This window comes from Drosophila navojoa, chromosome X (assembly GCF_054131105.1).
Source record: "Drosophila navojoa isolate 15081-1374.11 chromosome X, UAZ_NAV_1.0, whole genome shotgun sequence".
Classification (NCBI taxonomy): domain Eukaryota; kingdom Metazoa; phylum Arthropoda; class Insecta; order Diptera; family Drosophilidae; genus Drosophila; species Drosophila navojoa.
In genome coordinates this window covers 22563557-22590763 of record NC_142895.1, presented here as the reverse complement: position 1 = coordinate 22590763, position 27207 = coordinate 22563557, and the positions used below count along the sequence as shown (strand labels likewise).

General features: G+C 40.8%; 1 protein-coding gene across 2 annotated transcripts in view; it reads left to right on the top strand.

The window, feature by feature from the left end:
* Positions 1 to 261: 261 nt before the first annotated feature.
* Cngl (Cyclic nucleotide-gated ion channel-like) overlaps positions 262 to 27207 on the top strand; it is a 72185-nt gene continuing 45239 nt past the window's right edge. Inside the window, exon 1 of one of the 2 annotated variants that reach the window (XM_089264558.1) lies at positions 262 to 994. The gene's annotated coding sequence lies outside the window, so the exon portion shown is untranslated. The remainder of the gene's footprint in view (positions 995 to 27207) is intronic. The other variant, XM_089264556.1, reaches the window with a different exon arrangement.

Sequence of the window (27207 nt, the reverse complement as noted above, 5' to 3'; positions counted from 1 at the left end):
AGTTATTCAGGACACAAACCCATTAACACATGCGCGCTATTTCCCAATGGGTTGTCTGTGTTGTTTGCGCTTTCTTCAATGAACATGGGTAACATGTATAAAGTGCCCGCTGCTTGGGCGTTTTGGCTACAACTTTTGTAACAGTCGCGCACATCTTCTGTCTGTCACACACTCAAACACACACACACACATACATTTACCACTCTCATATTGTACATCCCACATTCGCATGCTCACACTGACACACACACAGCCACAGCGAGCATCGTTCAGTTCGGTTGGCTCTCCTTTCGGCTATGCGAATTGTTCGGCTCGTTCACTTCGGCCCCGACTGGCTGATAAGCTCGCGAAGCTCACGTTTAGTGCCAAACTGTCAATCGTGTAGTGCGGTCATGTGGTGCGGAGCTGTTTCGTGCGCTCTCCAATTGTTTTTTTGAGTAGTTTGTTTAAAGTTGAAAACAGCAGCAGAGCCGCAGCAGCCGCAGCAGTTGTCGCCGCTGTAGCTGAAGAAAGCAAGAGTCCAACTACTTCTTTTTTTTTGTTTTTTTTTTTGCTTTTTTTTTTGGCAACAATAACAACAACATCTACAGCGAAATAAAATATAAAAAACCAACCAACAAAGTGTGCGAATCTCAAGCCGAACTCAAATGCTCTAACCCGCTCCTGTAAATATATTCGTAATAACAAATGAATTTATTGACACTTGTGTATTTTTCGAATTCAAATCTATTGCCATCATTGGTGCATAAAGTTCGACGTTAGATTGTAAGCGTATGTAAGTTTGTGTGAGAGTGTGAGTTTTTTGTTTTTGTTTTTGTTGCTGTTTCGCGAGTGAGCAGTTATTAACAAATCGGAGCGTAAACCAGCCAGAAGATAACGGCCAATAGAGCGAGCGAGAGAGTGAGCAAGTGAGGATCTCAACTCAGGAAGAAGAAGAAGGAGGAAGCAGCAGCAGCAGCAGCAGCAGCAGAAGATGAATTGCTGTAAAATGTGCGTGTAAAGTGTGACCATATTATTGAAAAGATATAAAAACACAAAATGCTTGCTAAATATTTGTTTGCTAACTCTAGTTGCCTGTGTGTGTATGGTGTGCAAGACATAACTGTAATTGCGCGAATTATGCAAAGCTTTTCTTTTGCCATGTGTGCATGTGAGGAAGGGAGATGGTAGAGTGCGGGTCTTAGGGAGAGGAGATTGACTGACTGTCAACGTGCTAGCTCCAGCTGCCTTTCTGTTGGACCGTTAATCCAATTTGTATGAGACAGGCGAAGACACAACACACACACACTCTCATGTAATACCGCAAGTCAAGGCAAATCTTTTACGCTTCTCATGTGTGTTTGCGTGTGCCAATTAGTTGACAAATTACGCAAAAGCAAAGCCAACAAAGGACAACAACAACAACAACAACAACAACAGCAGCAGAAGCAGCAGTTTATTTTCGCTGCGCTTTAAAGTTTCTCTTTCTTATGTATATGTTTTTTGATGTGTTTGCAATTGTGTATTTATGTAACAAAGCAGCACAGAAATTGTCACAAGCAACAAAAAAATAAGAAAAAAAAAACAAAAACCTGAAAAGAAAATAGAATAAAAATCCTAAATCCAAAACCTATTCTCGCTGCTAATGAAGTTGTGTGTGGCCTCAGAAGAAGCAGAAGAGGCACATATACACACACTAGCACACACAATTACTCAATCTTTTCGTGTGTGTGTGTGTTTGTGTATGTGTGTGTGTGTGCCACCCTCGGGTTAGGCCTTTGGCACTGCTATTGCCGCCTTCAAGGATGTGAAATTGAATGCTGCGGCTGCTACTGCTGCTGCCTCTTCATCTCTACTTTTGCTCTCATTGTTGTTGTTGTTGTTGTTGTTAGTGTAGTCGCCTCTTGTCTGCGCCTTGTTATTTTTTTTCCCTTCATTGCCCTCGGCCACACAATAAGAGTGGGCAGGAGTGTGGAGCAAGCAGCAAGCAGCAAGGAGTGAAGGGGCAAGCCAGCATTTGGTCGACCAGAATACAATTATTGCCATGTATTTGATTGGGTTTTCGCATTTTGATTTCTTCGTTGCATCGGTGAATTCCAATTTGTTGCGGTCAATTGGTAGGGATTACCTTAACTTGGGGCGCTACGTAGAAAGTGAAGTACGTGCTGGCGCCCTTCTCTGCGCATCTCAAGCTAGTTTTGAGTTATCGATTTGCGTAGTTTATTCTCTATTTACCTTTTTTTTCGGGCGTCTTTATGTGTGGAGGTTATTCAACTGCTATGTGGACAACAGTGGAAGAGAAATCAATGGTCGAATGTAAATGTGTTATCGATAAGTTGCTTATCGTTGTTGATTGTTCTTTATTGTTGTTTCATGAGAGATGCAGAGTAAAGTATAAAGGTTTTTATATTAATCGAAGTACAGCTATAGGCTGAATACTATAAATGATTATACATGCATCTATTTCAATTCTTTGAGTTAAACCCATCGATAAATTTTATACTTCCTATTAAAATTTTAATCATATTTGAATTATTTATCTAAATATTTGAATTTACTATATTTTAAGTGTTTATCTCAATAGTATGGTATACGGCAATACTTCTTTATAGGTCTTGTAGGTCTTGCAACTTCTGATGTGGCTAAGCAATGTGTTTTGGCTAATGTTAATGTGGATTTAATAGATCTGCTAAACAACACTTTTCCTATACACACATATATGCCAGAGATATAGAGATATAAATGTAGAGCAAAATCGATACCAAGAAATTATTTCCCATTTTATCGATAGCACAAATTAGTTAAGCTGCAGCTATTCTATATGCGATAAAGCTAGCTAAATTGTGTGCGAATTGTTTCATATAGCCATAGGCTAATTCTTAAAGTGTTTGCAGTAGCAGAGATTTTTAGTACACACACAGACAAACAGACACGCACACACGCATACGAAGAGTCAATTGAGCGATTCTGGTGACTGACAACTGACACCACCCACTCGAATGTTACACATACGCCCCGTTTGCCCAGCCACAGGCAGCACAGTTAATGTTTACCCCCGCCAGGGCCCAGCCAGTGCCTGGCAGTCTTGTTGTTTGTTTGTTTGTTTGCTTGTCGGCTCGCTCGCTCACTGACTCCCTCGCCCGCCCGCTGCTCGTTTTGTCACTTTGATGGCAAAAACGTGGACGCTGGCCAAAGGGATGCGGCTCGCTAGCCAGAGAGAGAGAAGATTCGCCTTGCTATTTTCGTCCCAGCCAAAAGCTGTGAATGAATGTCATAATCGATAATTGAATGACTGAAATTGTGACCGACTGACGGACGGGCGGACTGACGGACGGGCGGACTAGCTGCTGATGGTGCTGCTCCTGCCTGTGGCTAAGCCAATCCATAAATGTGTTTAATTAATGCCAATGACACAAGCAAAATGAAAAGTGTCAACGACTGAACAATGCCCTCTACGTCAGCAGGCTGAGAGAGACATGGAGAGAGAAGCAGCGTGAGATTGAAAGAGAGACAGTAAGAGACTAAGAATATGTGTGAAGCAACTCTAGAGCGCAAAAGAAAAACTTTAAAAACAAACAAACAATTATGCAAAACCTACATATATACTCGCTTAGTCGCCAAGCCCAGGGCATAACAATGCGGCGAAGCTGAGAGCGGCCGAAGTTGAAAGCAGAAAAGAAAAGAAGAAAATAACCAAAATGACACTCGCAGTCACATTCGAAATGACGAAAAATAAACACCGAACGTAACACACATACAAAGACGCATAGGCACAAACACGAACACACACACACACACACGCATATACTGACGCAGACACAGGCGTAAAAGAAAAATGGTAAAACAGGCGACGGCAAAGGCAGCGAAGATGGCGACAAAATCGTAGCAGCAGCGACTGCGGCAGAGGCAGCGGCAGCGGCAGCGTCAGCTGAAGACGCCAGCGAGTAGGACAAAGGCGGCGACATGCTAGCGCTGTGTGAGTGTGTGTGTGTCTTTGAATGTGTATGCGTGTGTGTGTGAGTGTGAGTTAGTGCTGGCTGCTGTGCGCTCTCTTGCGCTGCCTGTGTGTGAGTGTGGTGAGTGTGTGTGACAGCGATAATAATAAAATCGTAGCAGCATCGTCAGCGTCAGCAGCAGCAGCAGCAGCAGGCAAAATACATGCTCATGCATAAGTATGTTTGTTTGTATGTATAATATGTACGTATGTATAGTTGTGTGTGTGTTTTAGCATAGTCCAAGAAAAAGAAAATGCCAAGAAATGAAGTGTCTCTCTTGCGCTGTGTCTGTGTGTGTGTCTTTGTGTCAGTGTGTGTGTGTGTGTGGTCTTTATGCCTTTGACTGGCGTGCTGCTGGCTGACGTTGTATGTGTGTGAGGCGCTCATACATAAATATACATGAGTGTGTGTGTATGTGTGTGTGAGTGTCCTACAATTACATAATACACGCGGAGCATAGCTTAAGACGCAAAGCGAATAGTTAAAGCTTTTATATATGTATGTATGTATGTATGTATGTATATATAATTTTTTTTCGGCATTTCGTTTATTTTGAGTATTTTTTTTGTGTTTTTCTTTTTTAACAGCTGAGTATTGAATGCCAGCAGCCGGCTCTCTATTCTGTTGTGTGCGTGTGTGTGTGTGTGTGTGTTCAAATGCAGTTTCTATACGCTCTCACATAAAGCTTACGCTCCTCATATGCATGTATGTGTTTATATATACATATATGTGTATATTTATGTATATACATGTGTGTGAGCTTGTCCTACTGCCCTAATGAAATTACATGCATGGAACAACGAGCTGCCAAGCAGCACAAAATGCACCACTTTCTACATACTTTATGCTGTGGCACAGCCACTCTATATATGTATGTATGTACATGTATACTTAAACACACTCACACCTACACCTTGTACACATGCATACATCCATCCACCCATACACATGCACATGCATCTCACGCTCAGTGGCTGCTGTCAGTGGGGGCAGAGCTGGACGCGCTGAAAGTGTAGAAGGACGCCGCGCATTATTGCAGTTTTGTAAACACACACATAGACGCCTACACATACACACACACATACACATACATGCCGACACATGCACAGTCATACAGTAAAAGCTTTCGTCAATGAACTTAATGTTTTATAGTCTGTTGTTTCTTACAAAATTCATGAATTTTATTCAGCTTTTGTCTATGCTCTATATATGTACATATATATATGTATGTATGTATGTATTCTTCTGCCTTTATTTATTGTATTAACAATTTGGAACCTATTGAATTTCCAGTCACGCCTGCAGCACAGCAAATCAATCCCCTCTATGCGATTCTCATGCCGTTTTCGTCAGTTCGTGTGCATTTTCATAAATTGCATTTAGCTTGGAAAGTTTTTTGACATTTTGAGTTGATTTGATTTTCATTTGATGGTTAAGCACACGTTGCGGTGTGATGCCAAGGCAGCACACAGTCATATCACACACACACACACACACACACGCACACACCCATATACCCTTAGAGAGTGCATTATGCTGCATTTGCCGTTGATGAAGTTAGTTTTTGTGCTAGTTGACCCAGTTGGCGGTTTCTTTAACACGCATTCATTGGCAGTTACAAATCCTTCAGACACCAAGTAAATTACTTGCAAGGTTACACACACATACACACACACACACACACACGTACTGGCTAAAGGGCACGCGATACGCCATTTAACGCTATATTGCTCGAAAGAGGGTAAAACACCTCAACAAGAATTTCAAACAGCGATTGGCCAACAACTTGTGAATTACTTTACTAAATTAAAAACTAAAAACTAAAAACTAAAAAAAAACCAAACAAAATGAGAAACTTTTAGTTTATGTGTGAAAAAAGCTGTGCGAAATATAGCAAAAGTTTTTGAGCAGCGCGCGGTTTCTGCAGCTGCTTGCACATGAATGGGCAAGGGAAAGTCGCGGCAAACTATTCCAGCAAACATCGCAAAAGTACATTAACTTGTTATATATATTACATGCATTGGGTGGAGGTATATATAATATATCTATATCTATATCTATATCTCCATACATACACATTTATATAACTTTATAGAGAAAATTTAGTTAATTTAAGGCGCTTTTTTTAGGGCAACAAATGTGAATGAATTCAATGAGCCAATCAGAGAGTCGGTCAGTCAGTCAATCAATCAATCAGTTGGTCAGTCAATGGCGAAGTAAGTTACTCGGTGGCAGTCAATCATAGCTTAGTCGAGGAATAAAGCAGCCAATCAGTCCAGTTAATTATCAATCAATCAATCAGTTAAAGTCATCATCGTTCAATCAGCCCGTCTATTATTGAATGAGATAGGAACTCAATCAATCAAGGATTATGTCAATCAATTAATTGCTCAGTCAATCAATCACGGCGTTAATCTGTCAGTCAATCACAAAGTTAGTCATGAGTTTAGTCAGTAATGGAGTCAGTAAAGTTAATCAATAAATTTTGCTAGTCAATCAATCAGTCAATAAGGAAGTAGTTCATCAATCAGCTAATCAGTCAAACAATTTCAGTCAATCAGTCACTCAGCTATGCAGTTAATCATGAGCTTAGTCAGTAATGGAGTCAGTACAGTTGATCAATAAATTTGCTAGTCAATCAATCAGTCAGTAAGGAAGTAGTTCATCAATCAGCTAATCAATCAGTCAAGCAATTTCTGTCAATCAGTCACTCAGCAATGCAGTTAATTAGAAGTGTATCCATCAAAACAGGCCGTCAATCAGTTTGTTAAATGATGTATAGTCAATCAGTTGAACATCATTCAATCAGTCAGTCAATATAAGCAATCCATATAAAATAAAATTGTAAAATCTTGGACTGATTGACTTTGCATAGGCTGAATGGCTGGCTACTTGATTGATTAATACTTCAATCAGACAGCTTTTCAGTCAATCGAATGACTAATTGACTGATTGATTATGTTAAATAGTTAGTTAGCTAGGCAGCTCTACAAAGCAGTGAGGCAATCAGTCTATATGATCTAAGCGACGATAATACAGAAGGTCCGTTCAATCAGTCAATCAATGAATCGAGTATAGGTGCGCTGATTGAGTCACGATAATGGTTGTCAATCAGTCAGTCAGTTGATTAGCCTGTCTGTCTGCTAGTCACCCAATCAGTCACATCCGCATGACCTCAGCTCAGTCCGTCAATCATTCAGTCTGTCTGTGTTGGTCAATCACAGATAAGGGTAAATTCGAATTTGGCCTTTGGGGCACCTTTCAGTCGCAATCCCATTCGACGCTTTTTATCTCTGATTTGGCGCCGCTTCTTCGTCCCGCTGGCCAAGCGAATTTCGATAACTGAGATTTATCGACGCCCATTGAGCGCAACAGTGCAATGCCATTGCCATAAATAAAGCCAGGCGACAGCACTTGTTGTGCGCCACAGAGTCGAGGCAAGTCGAGACAAGTCCAGGCAAGTCCAGGCAAGTCAAGTCGAGTAGCAGCGAGCTGAGCGGGGCAGCTGATTTGGTCCTGGCTGCTGCTCCACTAATCCACTTTATCATTTGGATGAGCCTCTCCGACGGCTATTTGCACGTTCCTCCCGTTTCCGGTTGTAGCGATTGCTATTGCCGCTGCTCTTGTGGCGCCCAACGCGTGGCACCATCGCGTGTTGCCACAGCGCAGCGCAGCGCAGCGCATCTCATTTGCCACGTTGCTTTATTGCCATCTTTATTTGCCATTGCCCATTGGCCATTGGCGCTGTCGTTTTCCCAAGTACGTGCCTATTAGCCGGAACGTGTCTCATTTGACTCCCGCTTCTTTGCCGACTGTGCTGCGACTCCTACGAATATGCCAAATGAGCATGCCAATCGGCATCTAATTCTCAACTGATACTTATTAGTGGGCATCCAATCATATTTATGGACAGATATATGTGTACGTTGAGGGAGGGAGGGAGGGAGGGAGGGAAGGAAGGAGAGAGAGAGAGAGAGAGAGAGAGACGGAGAGATGGAGATGAAGATAGAGACCGAGGTAGAGAGATTTCTGCAAAGAAAAGGGAAGATAGGAAGAGGGCGAAGAGTTAGATAAAGACTATGATGCAAAGAAAAAGAGGGAGAGAATGAAAGAGAGACAAGAGAGAGAGAGAGAGACAGAAAGAGAGAGAAAGAGAGAGAAAGAGAAAGAGAAAGAGAGAGAGTGCGTGTTAGAGAGAGTCTTAGAGTGAGAGAGTAAGAGAGAGAGAGAGAGATAGATAGAGAGAGAGAGAGAGAGAGATAGAGATAGAGAGAGAGAGAGAGAGAGATAGAGAGATGGAGAGATGGAGAATTGGAGAGTGAGAAAGGGGGAAGAGAAATTTAGAGAGAGAAATTTCGTGAGAGAGTAACACAATTATATGGAGATGGAGGGGAAAGGATGGAGACAGAGGTCGAGGTAGAGAGACCGAGTGAAAGAAAAATTGATAAAGAAAGAGAGGTGAAGAGTTAGAAAATGAGTAAGATATTAAGAGAAAGAGGGAGAGAAAGAGTTGAGAGTTGAGAAAGAGGGGTAGCTAGAGATAGAGAGAGATAAAAAGATAGTGAAAGAGGAAGAAATAGAAAGAAAGAGAGATAGCGAAAGGGTGGAAACAGGGATAGAAAGAGAGAGAGAGAGAGAGAGCTAAAGAGTGAGAGCGATTTGGAATGTGATACAAAAGATATAAATAGATTAGTATTAACAATTAAGAATATTGTACTCGGACTGCTTCAATACTCGTTCAGGGTCCAAAGTTTGTTTAGTGTATTCAAAAATCAATATTTCCGGAGGTGACCATCCCCAAATGTACAGGCCTATCTATGCGCATACCTCTGGTAAAGTTATTAATTTCAACCCAATTCCAAATGCAAGCCGCAGGAGCAAAGCTAATACATTTTTCATATCTCCAAAACTTTAAAGATATTGTTTTTTTTTTTGTTTTTCACCCCAAGAGGTATTCCTATATACATATATGTACATACATATATGTATGTATGACATTTGGCAAATCAATAAAGGAGCACCGCAGAAACTTGGTCCATGAATTTGAAGTTTGTAGCCATAAAGCTGCAGAAGATATACTCTGGCCAGATGTGCCACAGCCCCAATGGGGGCGTGCATATCAAATGTTTATATTACGTTTTGGGACGTTCACTATAAAAAACCAGAAGCACAGAATAGGTCAGCAGTAATTCAATTATTGAATTTATTGGTTTCTAGTTAAAGTATAAAATATATACTATATGTATATAGATATTATATTTATCTGGTCTGTAGCGAGCAGTGCACGAATGCTAATATACTCGTCTCACTTTCGACAGCGGGCATAATCATTTACCTTGTCATTGCATTAATTGCTCATGAACTGAATTCGAAACAATTTCTATTCAATTTAATCTCTTTGATTGCTATAAATAGACAGGGCGAACAACAAAATTCGGAACTCGACTAAGGCAAAGAGTTTCATAAATCAAACTTGATGCTTCGACTTTTTCATGGGATTCGAATTTGACTTTGGTTGCTGTAAACAAAAATAAAATGTAAATACGCAAATTTTAAAGGCATTCTAAATACGTGAGATTTGTGCTTGTGTGTGTGTGTGTGTTGTTTTTTTTTTACCTCTTCTCTTTTTTCTTTAATTCAAAAGATTTCAACAAATAATTGTTATTTTCATTTTCATTTTCAATTCCATTTGAAATTTTACTTTGATTTCTGTCGAAGGCAGCGCAATTATCTGAATTCAAAACAAATCCGAAATCCTTGGGCGAGACTGCTCGACTACGCGATACCCTGAGCTCTTCATTGAGGTACGACATACAAAAATTATAATAAGAGTGCAAAATGCATGATACTACACTAGAATCGGTATCTAAAATTAGCAGATTCTAGTTCTAGAGATATAGGAGATGTTATATCAGATATTCGATAAGATTTTTGAATCGATAACATTTAAACAGAAATAGTTATCGTTTTGTTTTTTTAAACAAACAAGATCTTTGATCTATACAGGGAGCTACAACAAGAGTTCAGCTCTTTGGATCTAAGAGGTTCAGAGATTGACGAATTTATACAAACAGACGGACAGACAGAGAGAAAGGACTAAGCCGATTCAATTCGTCATCCTGATCAAGAATATATAGGCATATTCCTTATGGGCTCTGCCACGCCCCTTTTTTGAATAGATTTGCACAACATCAATATACCCTGATTTACTATATTCCAGGGTATATCTATATAGATTTGTATATATAAACTCTTGAATTGAGTAGTTTCATTTGAATAAACACATGCAATGTAGATATAAATGCAGATACATATAAATATAAATATATATATATATATGTCTATCTATCTATCCATCTATTTGGATGATTCGATTCGGTTTGATTTGCTGCTGCTGGCTCCAGAGACGCTCAATAATTAATTGTTTGCTTACTGATTGTGATTTAATAATCTTCTCGCTAATTTGACAGCATATTTTTTTTTTCGTTTTTTTTCGTTTTTTCTTATATTTTTCGTTTTTCCCTCTTTTCTTGTATTTAACTCGCCTTTGAGCTAAAATTTGTGACGCTTTCAAAATTGGCAATTCAATTTCATGGAATTACTAATGAAATGGGTTCAAGGGAATCAATCAAAATGCTATTTCGCTGGCTATTGGCTCTCAGCTGTCGGTTGTCGGTTCTCTGGTTCTCTGATTCTCTGGCTCTCTGGTTCTCTGGTTGCTTTTCATGCAATTTTCTGTAATAAAATTTCAGTGAATTTTCATTTAATTATGAGCATTGAGTGCTGGCAAGCACCAAATTGATTATATGAATGGGACTGTCTCACTTTTTATACCCTGAACCCATTGAAAATGGAAAATCAGGGTATAATCGTTTTGTGTACAAGTATGTAACGGATATGTAACAGAAGGAATCATCGCAGACCCCATAAAGTGCATATATTCTTGATCAGCACGACGAGCTGAGCCGATATAGCCCTGTCCGTCCATATGCACGCCGAGATCTCAAAAGATATAAGAGCTAGAGAGCTGTGTGCATACTCGTGTATACCATACGCAGTAAGAGTTTGCTTTATTTTTTCGATAAATCATCCGATAACTTTTTTATCGAGAATAATTGAAAAATTGATTTTGTTTTTTGAGCCTCATTGGAATACTATTAGACGTGGAGACTTCAGACTTACTGTGTGTATACATATGATGAATACAAACATTTTGTAATCAACAGATTTTTGATACCACGCCCCCTTCGTCCCTAATTTGTAAAAAACGCATTTCAAGTACTAGAGACTTGTGCTTTGGAATGTACACACATTTTGACCATATGAATACGCCCTGAAAATTTCATTAAGATCGTTACAAAAGAAGTTATTCAGCAAGTAAATTCTCATACTATTGCCCGTACTGCAGCGCAGCCCAAGCGCAGTCGCTGCTTACTGCGCAGTTAGCAGAGGGCGTTCTCATACCTAAAAGAAGTGTAGAGTGAGTAGAATATCAGCTTGGAGGGTTCAGGGTATCTCCTAGTCGAGCAGTCTCGTCTAGAGCCTTCTTGTTTAAATTTATTTATTAACTCATTTTTCGTATATTTCGTTTTTTGTTTGTTTCCTTTTTTTTTGTCTTCTTTGCTTCGCTGTAATCAATCAAGGAGTGAGTGGGAGCAGAGCTCCGCCAGCAGCTGCAGCTGTAACCAGTTATCATGTGAGCCCGAAATGAAAGGCATCAAAATGTAAAATTGCAGACTTGTCTATAGACAACTGTCCATACACCCACACACACCCACTTAACCACACTCACAGACACAGGCACACGTACAGTGGGAGCCTATTAAAGTGCTGGTAAATGCACGTCTGGGGATTGTGTGCTGAGATCCTTGTTGCATGGCCTTTTGCGTGCGTCGGACATGAGGCATGTCAAATAGTTGTCAATTATTTTTATTACAATTTCCCTTTTGTGCTGGGCGTCTTTTTACAGTCACGCCCCACACACACACACACACACACACACATATATATATATAGACATATACACATGGGCCTGCTTCTTTTTAAATTTATTATTTGGTTTCGCGTCTTTTGTTGATTGCCACGCAGGCGTTGTCCTTGTCCTCCTGCCAAAGCACACACACACACACACACACAGACACACACACACACACACACACACACACACACAGACAGATGTAGAGCTCAAGCATAGGCTTAATTGGCATTCAGCAAGTGTGTGTGTGTGTGTGTGTGTGTGTCGTTGTGTATATTTTATAATTTTGCCATTTCTTTGCGCCGCACATTCCACACACACACACGCACACACACATTTACATTTACATTTCTTTTGCCACTTTTTATGCTTTCATGCGCATTCTGCGCGCTTTTCCTGTCATTCGCGTAATTGTGAGTATATGTGTGTGTGTGTGTGTGTGTGTGTATGTGTGTGTATGCCATTTGAGGCAGCTTAAACAGTGAAGCGCGTTACCTTTTTGTCGGCGCCCTTAACAACATATTCAAATCCAGCGGAAGTAATTTGATGCGGGGTAACTGAAAGCGTGGAGCATGGGCGGACAAAGGGGGCCAGCTTTTCTTGTTCTCCTGCTCAGTTCAGTTCAGCTCAGCTCAGCTGAGCTCCTGCTCACACCTACCGCTCGGCACGCACGGCGAGTGCAGCGAGAGCCGGGCAACATTTCCGAATGCCAATTGACAGGCAGCACCAACTGTTGGCACTTGCAACTTGAGGCACTGAGAGCTGCCAACGCATTGAGCTGTTCAGCAGCTCGACTGAGCCGCGATGCCGCCAATTATGTGCGTGTCAGCGATGCCAGCGATGCCAGCTCAAGTGCCACAAGCACACACACACACACACACTGACACACAGCCTTGCACACATGTGTGGCAACTAACATAAAGCTCTTCGCTCTCTCTTTGATATGCGACAGTTGAAATGCTCTTATACACATACAACACACACATACACATACACATACATGTACATTTACATTAGTGAAAGTTGCTCAATTGAATTAGTTAACTTGTTCATTCATTAGCCATGGAACTAGTTCAAGGATAGAGAGAGAGAGAGAGAGAGAGAGAGAGAAGTGCGCATTTCGTAGCTCTTCCGATTCACTTTAGTCTTAGTTTAGTCGCTGATATATTACATATAATCATATATGCTACGAACTATGAACTAATTGAACTAAATGAATTGAACCAGATGCTTGAATGAGCATTGAATTAGTGCTGCCATTTACTATAGCTCTAGGCAAGCTCCATCTATGCAGTTGAATAGCTGTCATATAAATCAATTGTGTGCACTGGAATCCCGTTACTATGACTCCGCTTATAGAGTTTGTACGGCTATAATCAAACTTGTATGAGTAAACATATATGGTTATAGTTGAGTGCACTGTATATTCTCTATGATACGGTTTGCTCATAACATTTTGTCTGGAGACCAGAATTTTCGTCGCTATAACCGTGCGAATACTAGAAGCGGAGTCGTCCTAACCGGATTCTTCTGTATATCATTCTGAAGGAATTTCATATTTTACAAATTATATTTGAATATATATAATTATTTTTATTTGTTTAATTTATTTAATTATTTAAGTTAATTATTATTTTATGTGTCAAAATTTTTATTTGTTTATTATTATTATTATTATTTTATTTTTTTGAGCAAAGTTTTTCAGGGATGACATATGATATAATTTTTTATTACTTTTTTTTTTTTTTTGACAGCTTTTTGTCTTAGATTCTATGGCGCAGTCATCATTAAATCTTAACTTAAATTATGGGCTAGACGCCAGTATTTACATTATTCATAGTAATAACGAGTGGAACAGGATGATATATGTTAATAGGAAGTTACCATCCATTTTATTATTTATTTATTTTTGTTTCTTTTTTTTTTTTCAAAAATACCTAGAATTTTGATGTACCTATTACATATTTTCATGAAAGTGTATGTACATAATATGTAATAGGTACATCAAAATTTTAGGTATTTTTGAACAAAAAAAAAAAAAAAAAAAAAAAAGGTTGGTAACCTTCAGACAACTATCTGGCAATATGATGTATGCCAAAAAAAAATTATTATTATTATTATATTAGTAAATATTTGTAGAAAAAATCAAAGATTCCAATTTACTGTCGTAGAACCTGACAGACATGGGCCAAGTATTATTGATATCGAGCGCTTGTGAAAAAACCTTCATAATACTTGGCAGAACCCATACAGAGACAGACATATAAAAGTTTCCATATAATATCCTTAAATTTGCTGCCACTTAGTGAATAATCCTTAAGCCTTTTCTTGTTGTAGCTCTATTATATATTCTCGATTCTCTTGTATTCTGACATATTGCAAGTTCAACTGATTTCCGGTCGGAAATCATTCGCCTTTTGCTATTTGTAATCAGATTTGATGCAATATGATTTTAATGCTTCTGCGAATCGCTGCGCGTATCTGAAGCTGTGTAATAAACCAGCTCATTAAGCGTTCTGTCTTCGTAAGAATCACTGAATCACAGTACGGCAGTAAGTTTTTTACGGCTCTAGTTTATTGGGCAAAGTTTGCAGTTTGCTCCAACGAGGTATTTCATATAGGAAAGTTCTTGGAATTATGGCACTGCTGTAGTTTTTCATACTAGCTATAAATTATTGTTGCCTGCCACAAACTGGGCCAAAAGCGAACCAAACTTGGCTCATGTAAGTGTATAGGCATTTGCTGCCGCATACTTTCGGCCGCTGCTCAGATTTTATTTGCCTCAATTAAATATTTGAGCTAATTAGCTCACACTTTACACGCGCACTTTGGATGATTGATGAAAAGCGTTAAATAATTATGCCAGGCACTCGGGTTAGTCAATCAGTCAAATGCTTCTGAGTGTCTCTCTGTGTGTGTGTGTGTGTGTGTGTGTGTGTGAGATTGTGTGCTGGCTTTCGTCGCGTTGCTCATTCGAAATGAGGCGTGTGGAATGCGCATACATATAGCAAATGACATGTGAATGGGCAAAATGGGCGCAACCAAGTACCGTTGCCTGCCTGTCTGCTTTGAGTATTGACTTTTGTAGGCTTCAATTGATTCGATTGAAATTTGATGAATACACACACACACACACACACACACAGAAATACACAAGCACAAACGCACGACTGAGTGCCATTCACATTCGTATTCACATTCGCATTCAAATTCAAAGTCGCAATGCACAAAAAATTTTGATTAGCATTTCTGGATTACGAGCGATCTGCAAACCATACAAAATACACACACACACACACACACACCCACACCCACTCACATTCACCCACTCACATCACATATGCTTGATGACATCGCCATTGTTGCTGTAAATGATTTCCTTATCGATTTACGATGCTAGCTTTGATTATTCACCATTCACCGTGTCCTTTTTATCGATAAGTGTTGTGTAATTTAATTAATTACTGTGAATACGACTCTCGACAGCGCTGTTCACATTTTTACAACTTATGTTGACATTTCCATGGAATTAATATAGCTGCAAAGTTGATATTGAAGAGGTCTTTAAGTTGCTTTTATAATTGTGCAGAAATCGTTGTCTGAAAGGATTCGTCATAATCGGAGTCCATTCGAAATTCTGCTCAAAGACGGAGGCGTGGATGTAGTCGTGGTGTATAGTATATATTTTATTGATCAGGATAGTGAGCTGATTCTACTTACATCTACCGTCAATCCGTTTGTTTAGAGATATTACAGACCATTTCTTTATTATCGACAAACATCGATAACATGACTTTTGACGTTTTCAGATTTACCATGCAGTGATTACGGAAACACATTCGAGTCCCGATAGTTCGAAATGGCAAAGGGTTCAGTTTTTTTTCGATTTACGCAGATATTATAATTATCGATAATTATTGAGAACGAATTTTTTGCAAGGGGTGGAATTTTTTTTAATCTATGGCAATTTTCGATTGATCGATGCTCGACTGTATTGTAATATTTTTTAGATTTTCGATACATTTCCCCACAAATTTGCACAGGGTATCTTCTAGTCGTGCAGTTCCGATTACGTCCATCTTAATTACTTTCAAGTTTTTAATGAAAATTCGAGACAATTTTCTAATTGTTCCCAACTTAAGCTTAATCAACCTCATCTTACCCTTTGAATACTCTCTATGTACGACTTGATAAATGGATTGAATTCGATTGAAAAATGATTTACACAAAGCTGAGCGATATCAATGGAATGAAAATTCCAAAAAATTGAATAATTAATTAAGTCGTTTAATATGCATTGAGCTATGGAGCTCAGCGTATACCTGCTGACTGGATCAATCGCCGCTGACAGCCGTTATCCGTGCTATCCTTCCGGCTATTATCACGCCGCAAAGTTAAAGTCAATTTAATACCGAATTTAAGCCGCTTGCTGCAATTGCAGCGCAGCGCGAGAATAAAAAAAAGAAATGGAAAAATAAAGGACGGGAAAAACTGTAAGCAGAAGCTGGCAATGGGCGGCCATTAATTTTCATTGCCGTTGCCGTCGTCGTCGTCGTCGTCGTCGTCGGCGTCGGCGTTGCCATTAAAATACTTTTCAATTTTTCAAACGGGGCGCACAAATTTCTGACATTGAAAAATTATCCGGGCAAGGGATAAACGGATAGCGGCAAGCACAACGAAACGAAACTGAGCCGTGCCGCACGTGGCACCAGGCGCGAGGAACAGCCAAGCAACAAACACTTGACTGCAAATTTATGTGACCCACTGTGGCAGCCAGTCGCGCCCTAACGAGCAAGGCCAACGAGCTGTCCGACCCGATAATAGGTAAATAAAACCAAAGACTCCCCCAGCCCCCAGTCCCCAGTCCCCAGTCCCCAATCCTCGCCCTCGCCCTCGCCCCATAGGCTATCGCCTATCGTGTGATTTGAGCTGGCGAGAGAAAACGCAGCTGTCGGGATGCCCCGCTCGCTGTGGCTCTGCAGTCACCAATGACGACTCTTATGGCCAGCTCCGATGCCAACTCTGGCCTCAAGCAGCCCTCACCAGCTGGGTAAGGGTTAGCCGAGCTTTGTGCTTTTACAACACCGGGTTTTTATTCAATAATTGAGCAGGCCATAAAATGTTCATAGCTGGCCCTAGTCGAGCTCAATTTACACCTTGAGCCAAGCTACATAAACGGCATTCCTTCAAATTAATTTCTTGCCGTAAACAGCCAGGCGAAAGTCTCTTCAATCGGCTCGGATTATGATGCAGTGTGTCGAAGGGAGGCAGACGTATGTACGTATGTATTTTAATGCCTAAAAGGCAGTACTACGGCATGCCAGTTGGCCTATTTTATAGATGGATAGATAGGCCATTTGTCATTAAGTATGCAATCAGTACAACGATGAGCTGATATGCAGGCAGTCACTTACTAATCAGACAGTCGATCAATCAGTCGGAAAGCCAGTCAGTCAATCAGTCAGTCAGACGGTTGACTGGTTAGTTAGCCAATCACTCTGGTCAGTTTACCTCCAGTTAGTCAATCAGTCCATCAATCTGTCAGTCATTCAGTCAGTCAATCAGTCAGTCAGATAACTAATCAGTCAGCCATTGAGTCAATTCATCAATCAGTCGGTAAATCAATAAGACAACCAGTCATTCAATCAGTCCATCAATCAGTTAGTCAGACAACCAGTCAGTCAACCATACCAACCATCAGCTCATCAATCAGTCGGTAAATCAGTCAGACAACCAGTCAGTCAATCACTCAGTCAGTCCATCGGTTAGTCGGTAAATCGACCAGTCACTCAGTTCATCAATCAGTTGGTAAATCAGTCATTCATTTAGTCAGTCAGACAACCATTCAGTCAATAATTCAGTCGGTAAATCAATCAGACAACCAGTCAGTCAATCAGTCCATCAATTATGTCATCCATTCAGTCAGTCAGACAACCAATTAACCAATCACTCAGGTCAGTTTATCGATCAGTCGGTAAGTCAATCCGGCAATCAGTCAGTCAATCAGTCCATCAATCAGCCCATCAATCAGTCAATCAGACAATCACTCAGTCAATAAATCAGTCGGCAAATCAATCAGACAACCAGTCAGTATATCAGTCCATCCGTGAGTCAGTCAATCACTGAGTCAATCGGTCAGTTGATCGGGCAATTGGTCATTTATACAAACAAGTCAGTCCGTCAAAAAAAATCAAGCAATCAGTAGATAATTTTTCATGCTTTTAAAGTCCTATGCTGATTGACAAATATTTAATCAATCAATCAAGCCAATCTGTCAATCTGTTTGCCAGTCTTCCAAATAAAACAATGAATCAGTCTGTCTCGTCAATCAACCAGTTCATTAGCCACTCAATCAGCTAAGCAAATCAATCTTTCAAATAAAGAATGGGTCATTATGTGGATTGAGTGAAATGTAATTAATCAATACAGCCAATTACTTAATCAGTCAATCAATCAGTCAGTCAGTCGTGCCATCAATAAGTCAGTCAACTCTATCATTCAATGTCATTTAACTAATCATTAAATATAATTACTTATAATAAATCAGATATACATGTATGCATACAGTCAGAGAATCCATCCATCAATCAAACAGAATATCGTTCAGTCACTCAATCAGTATGTCAACCATTCAGTCTGTCAGTCAGTCAGATGAGGCACTCTTGAGTCATTCAGGGAGTATATTCAATTCAAGTGCCTGTCTTGCTTTCATATATTAAGTATACGCATTGTGGCAGGCTTCACTCCATTAAAATTCCATTGGCACCACTGTGGAAAGACACACACAGACGAAGCGAGAGACAGACACACACATGTATATATATATATACACACACTCTCTCACAACAAATGCACAAACATAAGTTAGAGAATTACGGTACAAAGTGTCGGCACTTAAAAGGCAGACACTGCCAGCCCACAAGAGTGCCATTCATTCAAGCGAAAGCTCAAAGAATCTGTGAAATCTCTCTCCGAGAGTTGCCCAGAGAGACAGAACGGAAGAGAGAGAGAGAGAGAGAGAGAGAGAGGGAGAGAGGGAGCTCCCAATGGGGGTAGGCATTGCATAAATCGAAGTGCAAGTGCATTTGAAATTCCATCCTTCGCTAGCCCATCTATCCTAACTGTTAATTGCATCATGTTTCATGTGGTTAGGTAAACGAAAAACAGCAAACAGCATCAAAATCACAGATAAGCAGAGCTAATCAAGGCAGAGACAAATGCAGACACGCCGTGCCACATTCGATTTCCCCCGAGCTCACTTTATTTTCAGAGATGTTAATAATTTTGTTGTAGCGCCTGAGTTACGGCTTACGGCGCTGACTAACTGACTAACTGGCTGAATGACTGACTAGCTGGATGTGCCAACGCCTTGGGATCATGTAATTGCATTAATCTTTGATCCATACACACACACGCACAGACACACACACACACACACATGGACACACTCGAGTACACCTGTTTCGGTTGTGAGCGAAAGCAGTTTTAATTGAATTTTGCTTGATGCCGGGCTACATGCTTATTTGCATGCAAAAGGGATGAAATGCCAAGGTACACCCACACAAACACATCGCTCACACACACACACACACACGCATGCATGCATACAGACGTACACACAGCTATAAATATATATATACTCACCTACACAAATATAAATCAAGCTGTGCTCCACAGTTAAGCATTGCTCAATGCGATACAATTCAAGGGAAAAACAAACACATTTCATTTGCGAGCTGCTTAAATACCCTTGAAGTTCCATGTGAAATCCTTTTCAAAATAATATACATACATTTATTTGTTATATTTAGTGCCGTTGCGCAAGAGTGGGAAATGAGAAAAGGGCTACACATAAATAGTAATTCGTAGGAAACGCCCTTTCAAGTTTCTGCAAATCAAGCTTGTATGTATTCCATGTGGATTGAATTGTTAAGCATGGATGCATTACTTTAAAATATATATATATAAATAGAACGACTCGACGACTCGTATAAATTGTTAGAGTTTTGCTAAGGCACAGCTATCATGCCCCACGCATGGATTTCGCCGAGCGTCTCCAAGATATATGGCTGTAAATAAGCGTTTAAATGTATATGGCTCTTGCCGCCTGCCTTTTGCCAGCTGCCGAAATAAATAAATAAAAAACGAATTGATTACCGAACGCAACGTAACGAAAGCTAAGCTGAGAGTGGCTGAACGATTGGCCCGGCTGGTGGTCTCATGCGGCGTATGCGCGATTTTTGTCCTGCCTTGAGCAGGAGCTGGTGCTGGGCAAAAAGCAATTGATACAAAATCATGGCCACAATTTGCGCAAATTGCTTTATCGACAATATAAAGAGGTGTTGGCAGAAAAAATAGCTCACAAAAAAGCGCCGTTAAAATGCCGTCATGTTTATGCATGGAGTGTATCTGGAGATCTACTGGGTATGCTAGACTAAAGGGGACATCACTCATAGACTGACTAGAATGCGCTAGAGTAGTTTAAGTAGAGCAGCTTAGGTAGTGGTAGAGGGGCGATAGAGTAGTGGTGGAGTGGCGGTAGAGCAGCGGTAGAACAGCGGTAGAGTCATGGTAAAGTGGCGACAGAGCAGCGGTAGAGTGGCGGTAGAGCTGCGGTAAAGGGTCGGTAGAGCAGCGATAAAATATCGGCAGAATGGCAGTAGAGCAGTGGTAAAGCAGCGGTAGAGTCATGGTAAAGTGGCGACAGAGCAGCGGTAGAGTGGCGGTAGAATGGCCGTAGAGTGGCGGTAGAGCTGCGGTAAAGGATCGGTAGAGCAGCGATAAAATATCGACAGAATGGCGGTAGAGCAGCGGTAAATCAGCGGTAAAGTAGCAGTAAAGTGGCGGTAGAGTCGCAGTAGAGTGACGGTAGAGCTGCGGTAAAGTAACGGCAGGATGACGGTAGAGGCGCGGTAAAGTAGCAGCAGAGTGGCGGTAAAGTAGTGATAAAATGGGGTTTGTGCAGCGCTAAGTAGTGATAGAGTGTCAGTTGAGTGTCGGTAGAGAGGCGGTGGAGTGGCGGTAGAGAGGCGGTGGAGTGGCGGTAGAAAGGCGGTGGAGCTGCGGTAAAGGTTTGGTAGAGCCGCGGTAAAGTAGCGGTAGAGTGGCGATAAAGTTGTGATAGAATAGGGGTAGAGCTGTGGTAAAGTAGTGGTGGAGGCTATGATAGAGTGGCAGTAGAGAAACGTTAAAAATTACATATAAGTCACACAAATGTGCTTATGCTTAGATTTACTTGAAAATATCAACTATAAACATTTTAAGAAAAGAGTCCTATCGCCTGGAACAACGCGGTAGTTCCTAGAAAAATGTATTTGGCCTAGGGATTTAGTCCCCTATAGGGAATTAGTCGAAAAATGCATCAAAAAGTGGCAACTCCGTTAACAGCTACCGTAACGACCCTAGAAGACAACGAGAAAAATATGAATTTATTCACTTTTATCACTTTTTATATTGGTTATTTTTACTGTAGTCGCTTGCAGTTGCAAGTCGTGCGTATTGTATGCTCTCTTTGCGTGCAGTTTTTATGCTGTGCCTTGATTCTGAATAAAATTCGTTGATAAATTGTAAAGAAGCCTGGAATTTTTCGGTCGCAAGAGCTGCGAGCAAACAGACAGCACACCGCACCGCCGGCCTTGTCTGCGGGCCACGTCTGTGGCTTGATGCTGGCTGGCCCTGTCCCTGTCTCTGTCTCTGTCCCTGTCCCTGGGCGCATGCAAATGACGATCCTAATTTATGCTGTGGTTCGGTTACACATTTACATGAAGAAATGGCCAGCGTGGAGTGATGGGAAATATGCGCGGTAGGGGCGGTAGGGGCAGCAGGCGAGTTAGGTTAATGTGTGGGAACTGCGGGCAGCTGCTTGACCTACTGCTGCGGCATTTCGAATCACTTAAGTCTCTCCACATGCACGAGTCAACATTTTTGACTAAGCTCTGGGATCTCAGTGTCTGTGTCTGTGTCCGGTCCCAGACGGACAATCATATTCATAACAGCCACTGGCGGCTGGCATCAGGCTTAAGACAACCAACTGACAGCCACTCGAATCCATGTTAGCGGCAACAAACACAATGCCGCAACAAGGCATAATAAAAAACCAAAACAAAACTCGCACAGGGATAGATAGATAGATAGACAAGGGTGACAGCAGTTGGTATTGGGCTACTTAGTGGGCAGCGTTTGACATAATCGCTGATAAGGGATTCCATGCGAGGCAACGGACAACAAACAGGCTGCATGAAGGCACAGCGAAATGCTAGACATTTAAGCTTAGCCGAGTTAGTAGTCCCCTATTGATATAGGATCAGATCATGTTCACTTCAACTTGCCCGGATTCAACTGAAGCGTAGCTAGAGGCGACCCAACTGTAATAGGATTTTGTTATATTGCCTATAAATTCAATTTGAACTTGAGCGGGGACTCGACCAAAATTATTGTGGTATGAACAATTATCGTGAGTGTGGGACTTTATAGGGGCTGTCGCAGAGGCCTGAAGGGGACTCAGCATAGTTCGGTCTGTCTACATTGCAGCTACTGCGAATGACTTTCAATCTGTGCCTTCAGGCGCAGTTCCTAATTAACCGTATGGTGCGAATCAGCAAAAGCCTGTGTGTCTCCATAATTGCATTGTACAGGCGGTTTTCGCAAAACTGAGCCACAACGGAGGCTACCCACTCGGCAGGGACAGCTCTTTTTGGGCTCAAAGTGACATTGGGCCTGTCCTGTTTATCAGCCCACGCAATTGCAGCATTCTTTGACCACATTTTCCGGCCAGAGCTGTCGCATTCACTTGTCAAGGGCATTGTCGAGATACTTTGCCGGCGATAGCTCAGAGTCCAGAGTGCAGAGGTACGACCTTCCCTCTATATATATACATACATATGTATGTATGTGTGCCCCCGTGTGTAGGTGGACTGTGGTCAGCTGTAACGGGCATTGATGGTCTTCTGTGGTTTGACCTCCAAGTTTCATCTCTTGCATCAGGCTGCCAATGGGAAAATGTAAAGCTCGACTCGGTTCGTTCGAGTAGCACAGGATTTGCGTGTGGTTTTTGCAATATCGAGATGAAAATGAAGTGCACCCTCTTGAAACTTTTGCATCTTCTTCTCTGGAAGAGTCCTCTGGCTTGTGTGTTACTTTTGTTTTAAATATTTTCGATTGTCTGTATAACTTTTTGAGTAAGCCAAACATTTTCATAGAATTTTTCCCTATTGAATTTTAGTCTTGGGAACGCAATAAATTTAAGGACTGCCCAAAGAAACAGAAAAAAGCAGAGATTGAAAAGTTGAGGGAGAGACCGAGTCAGACACGAAGACTGAGAGAGAGAGAGAGAGAGAGAGAGAGAGAGAGAGAGAGAGAGAGAGAGAGAGAGAGAGAGAGAGAGAGAGGGAGAGTGGCGGGGAGATAAAGTTAGATAGAGAGGGAAAGTAGGCGCAAGAGATAGAATAACAGCGAGAATGAGAGTAAGAGCAAGAGGGAGATAGAGTGAAAGATATAGGGAGAGACAGAGAGAGAGAGAGAGAGACAGTTTGAGCGAGAGAGTGGGAGAGCAGAGGGAGGGAGATAGATAGAGATATACGACCAAGAGAAAGTGTAAGAGCTAGAAGGAGAGTTAGAGCGAGAGCGAGGTCCATAGAGGAAGATAGAGAGAGAGAGGCAGTGGGAGAGCGAGAGAAAGGAATAAGACAGGGAGATTGAGAGAGATAGAGAGCGAGCAAGAGGGAGATAGTAGCGAACAAGAGCGAGATAGAAATAAAGAACGAGTAAGAGAGAAAAATACAGAGAGAGAAACAGAGAGAGTGACAGATAGAGAGAGAGAGAGAGAGATAGAGAGAGAGAGAGAGAGAGAGAGAGAGAGATAGAGAGAGAGGTAGAGAGAGAGAAAGAGAGAGGGAGAGCGAGAGAAAGAGATACAGCATCTTCACTCATTGTATTCATGTCAAATGCCTTATTCACTTGAAATCGTATACCTAATATGAAAATCTTAAAGCTTCTCGTTGTAAGGTGTTTTATTTGCCATGCCTATGCCTACTTCATTCCACTGGTTTCCCTTTTAAGTGCAGTTAAAGGAAAGCACATCTATAAACATATATCCTATTTAGGAATCGCACTTTAGCGTAGTTAGCTCAATTTACATCCTTGTCTTATAAATCGAATCTTGAATCATTTGCCATTCGAATTCACATTTGCCTCCCCTTCTCCTCCTCTTTGTTCCTGAGATCGGATGCTCTGATTTTATTAGCTAATTGATAGACTATCAGATCTTATTTACTATTCCTGCTATAAGCAAGTATTCATATTTCAGCTGAGCAGACAGATGCACAGCTATTAAAAGCCAATTTCAATATTTTCATCGTATATTATATAAAAATAATAACTCATTAAAATCAAGGGTTATGTCTTAATTTTTCGTTAAAAAAAGGCTTCCAAATCGCTTCAGTTGCAAAACTTAAATGAAAATAATAAGAGGAGAAGGAGAGGGCGAGCCTCGCCAGGGGGCGAGGAGGGAGTGAGGAAATCGCGTTGACTGCGACAATTCGCAAGGAAATCGCTCGACTTGCCCGCAGAGGCAACCGCGGGGCGCACTTCTGGCCGCTGCTGTGGAATGTGGCGTGGATTAAATTTTGATGAGACGATTTCATTTGATGTTAAACATAATTTGTAAACTCTGAGCAGGAGCCAGAGGGGGACTTATTAGTCGTGCTAAAGTAACTGTCCTTTGCTTCTCGCTGGGGTGTCTTGGGCGCGAGGCACGGCTGGGTAGGGTGAGAGTGAGGGTGTTGGAGGGGGCGGCGATGATTCTGTGGTCTTGTTGGTCAGTTGATGAGGGCGATTAGCAGCGTCTGGCACAATGCTGTGGGCGTGGGCCGCCTCTAATTAACCGCAATCTCGGGCGAGTGTCGTTCGGGGAATCGCGCATACGCCGCGTGCGCCGGCATTTACTTCCGCCGCCGCGGCTCCATCTTTGACCTGCCGCGACTGCCAATATGCGATGATGATAAGATTTTTCATTTATTACACAAGAGAAGAGGGGCTGCTCTCTGCAGTCGGGTTACACAAGTGTGTGTGTGTGCGGGTGGCGCCGATAAGCCAAGGGAATGTGTAGCGATTGCCAGGGCACGGCTGGGCTGGCTGGCTCCCCGATTGACTTTGACAAGTGGTTAACATTTTTTAATGTCACATTTTGTGGCCACGCAACGGCAGCTGGCTTGGCATTTCGAGCGCTTTCTTTTTACTGACCAATCAAGCGTAAATTTTGAAATTGAAATCATGAGGAGCTGAAATTGAACTGATGCTGCTGCTGCTGCGGCTGCTGCTGCTCCTGGCTGACTGTTTATCTTCCACTGCTTGGCTGCTTCATTGGGTTTTATACACAAAGCGAGTAGAATAATGTAACGAAATGTAAAGAAAAACTTCAGCGGCAGCCGCAGCAGCAAAAGTTGAAGATTGAATGCCCTTGGCTGCCATATGGCAGCATTCGTAGATAAAGCCCAGATGCAGTGCTCTACATAAAGTATTAGAATAGATGGATGTATTGTCTACCTGTTGGCCACAGACTATGCAAATGCAGTTCGCTGCATATTTGACAAAGTCTCACAGGGTGGACCGTATTCGACATATGTAGATATCTGGTAATCCATGTTTTTTTCTTTTTTTTTTTTTTTTGTAAATCAAGGAAAACACACAATTCCTTTATGTTGCCGATGATAATCGTATCATTTGACTCGAGTAGATATGTTAGCCTCACTTCTTGAATATTATATCTCTCCAATCACCCCATAGCGCCTGTCCGTCTGGTCAGTCCTGTAACAAGTGAACCAATTGCGAGTGTACAAAAATTGAATATGGTGAAAATGTATTATTCGGACTTTAATAATGGAGCAGCTAAATGTAATTTGTGCCTTAAAGCAATGGAAACATATACCAACACATTAAATATGGCATCGCATATGAACACTTTGAAACTTAATGATGCTTCTGAGCACCGAATACTGGAGTCATGCTTAATAAAATATATTTATTCTTATTATTCTTGTTTTTTTTTGGGACGTATAAATAAATTTAATGTGGGAAAAAAGTTAAAAAAAAATCGAAAAATATTATATTGTATATATATACAAAATTACATATAATATATCATACTGATACTATTTCAAAATTTAAAATATCATCGATACGATATTTTAAAAATATTCGTGAGCCCTAATGTACAGCCCTGCACAATCACTGTCTACCTGTTGACTATAGACTATGTTAGCTGAGATATAGGTATGCTTCTCTGAGAGGGAGAGAGAGTGAGAGAGAGAGAGAGAGAGCGAGAGAGGGAGAGAGATAGAAATCGGTGCGTGCATATATATATATATATATATAAAAATTATATACTTTTATATACTTTTTTCTTATTATATATATATATATAATAAAAAAAAAAGTATATAAAAGTATATTCTTTTTTTTTTATTATACGTTAAAGTTTTTCGCAATAATTTGTTTTTGTATAATTAAATAAATATCCTCCACTATTTAGTTAATATTTTGGTTGTATTAAAATACATTTAAAAAATTGCCATAAAGCTTAAAAACAGGGACAGCAAATAAGAGTTATGAACTTTAAAAACTTAAGGCTCAAAAAAAAAAAAAATTATTTTTTTACGGCAACTTAAAAAAAAGAATCAATTTGTAATTTTTTGTAAACTAAATTATTTTTAATTATTATAAATAATTTATATGATTAAAAATACAAAATAATTAGTACAGATACATTTTTATATGAAAATCAAATCATAATTCTTATGTTCCGTTTTTTTAATCGTTACGGTCCTCGCTTAAAATGCTTGCTATGCTAATAATTTACTTTTGTCTCCGTATATATAGTACATATCCGTATGCTCCATGTATAAAGCAGCATTGAATGCTGTCTGCCTGTTAGCCATAGACTACTATTTCAGCTGGGAAGAGCTCCACTAGCTGAACTAGCTGCAGTTCTGCATACGTATAGAGGTTTATGTGGGTCCACAGGCACGGCTACCTTCTATAGACACGTAAAATACCTCGCCAGTGCCAGGGCGTAGGTCATAAAAGTTGCTGCCGCCGGCTGCTGGCAGCCAGGACTAAGCCGTTTAAGCGTTCCGGCACAAAGTGTTAAGTCCTGTGTGGCCCACATTGAATATTTCAATGCTTTATAATTAGATTTTATGCGCAAGAGATGAGCTGTCGTCAGCTCGTTTATATGTAGACTAAATATATATATATATGTAT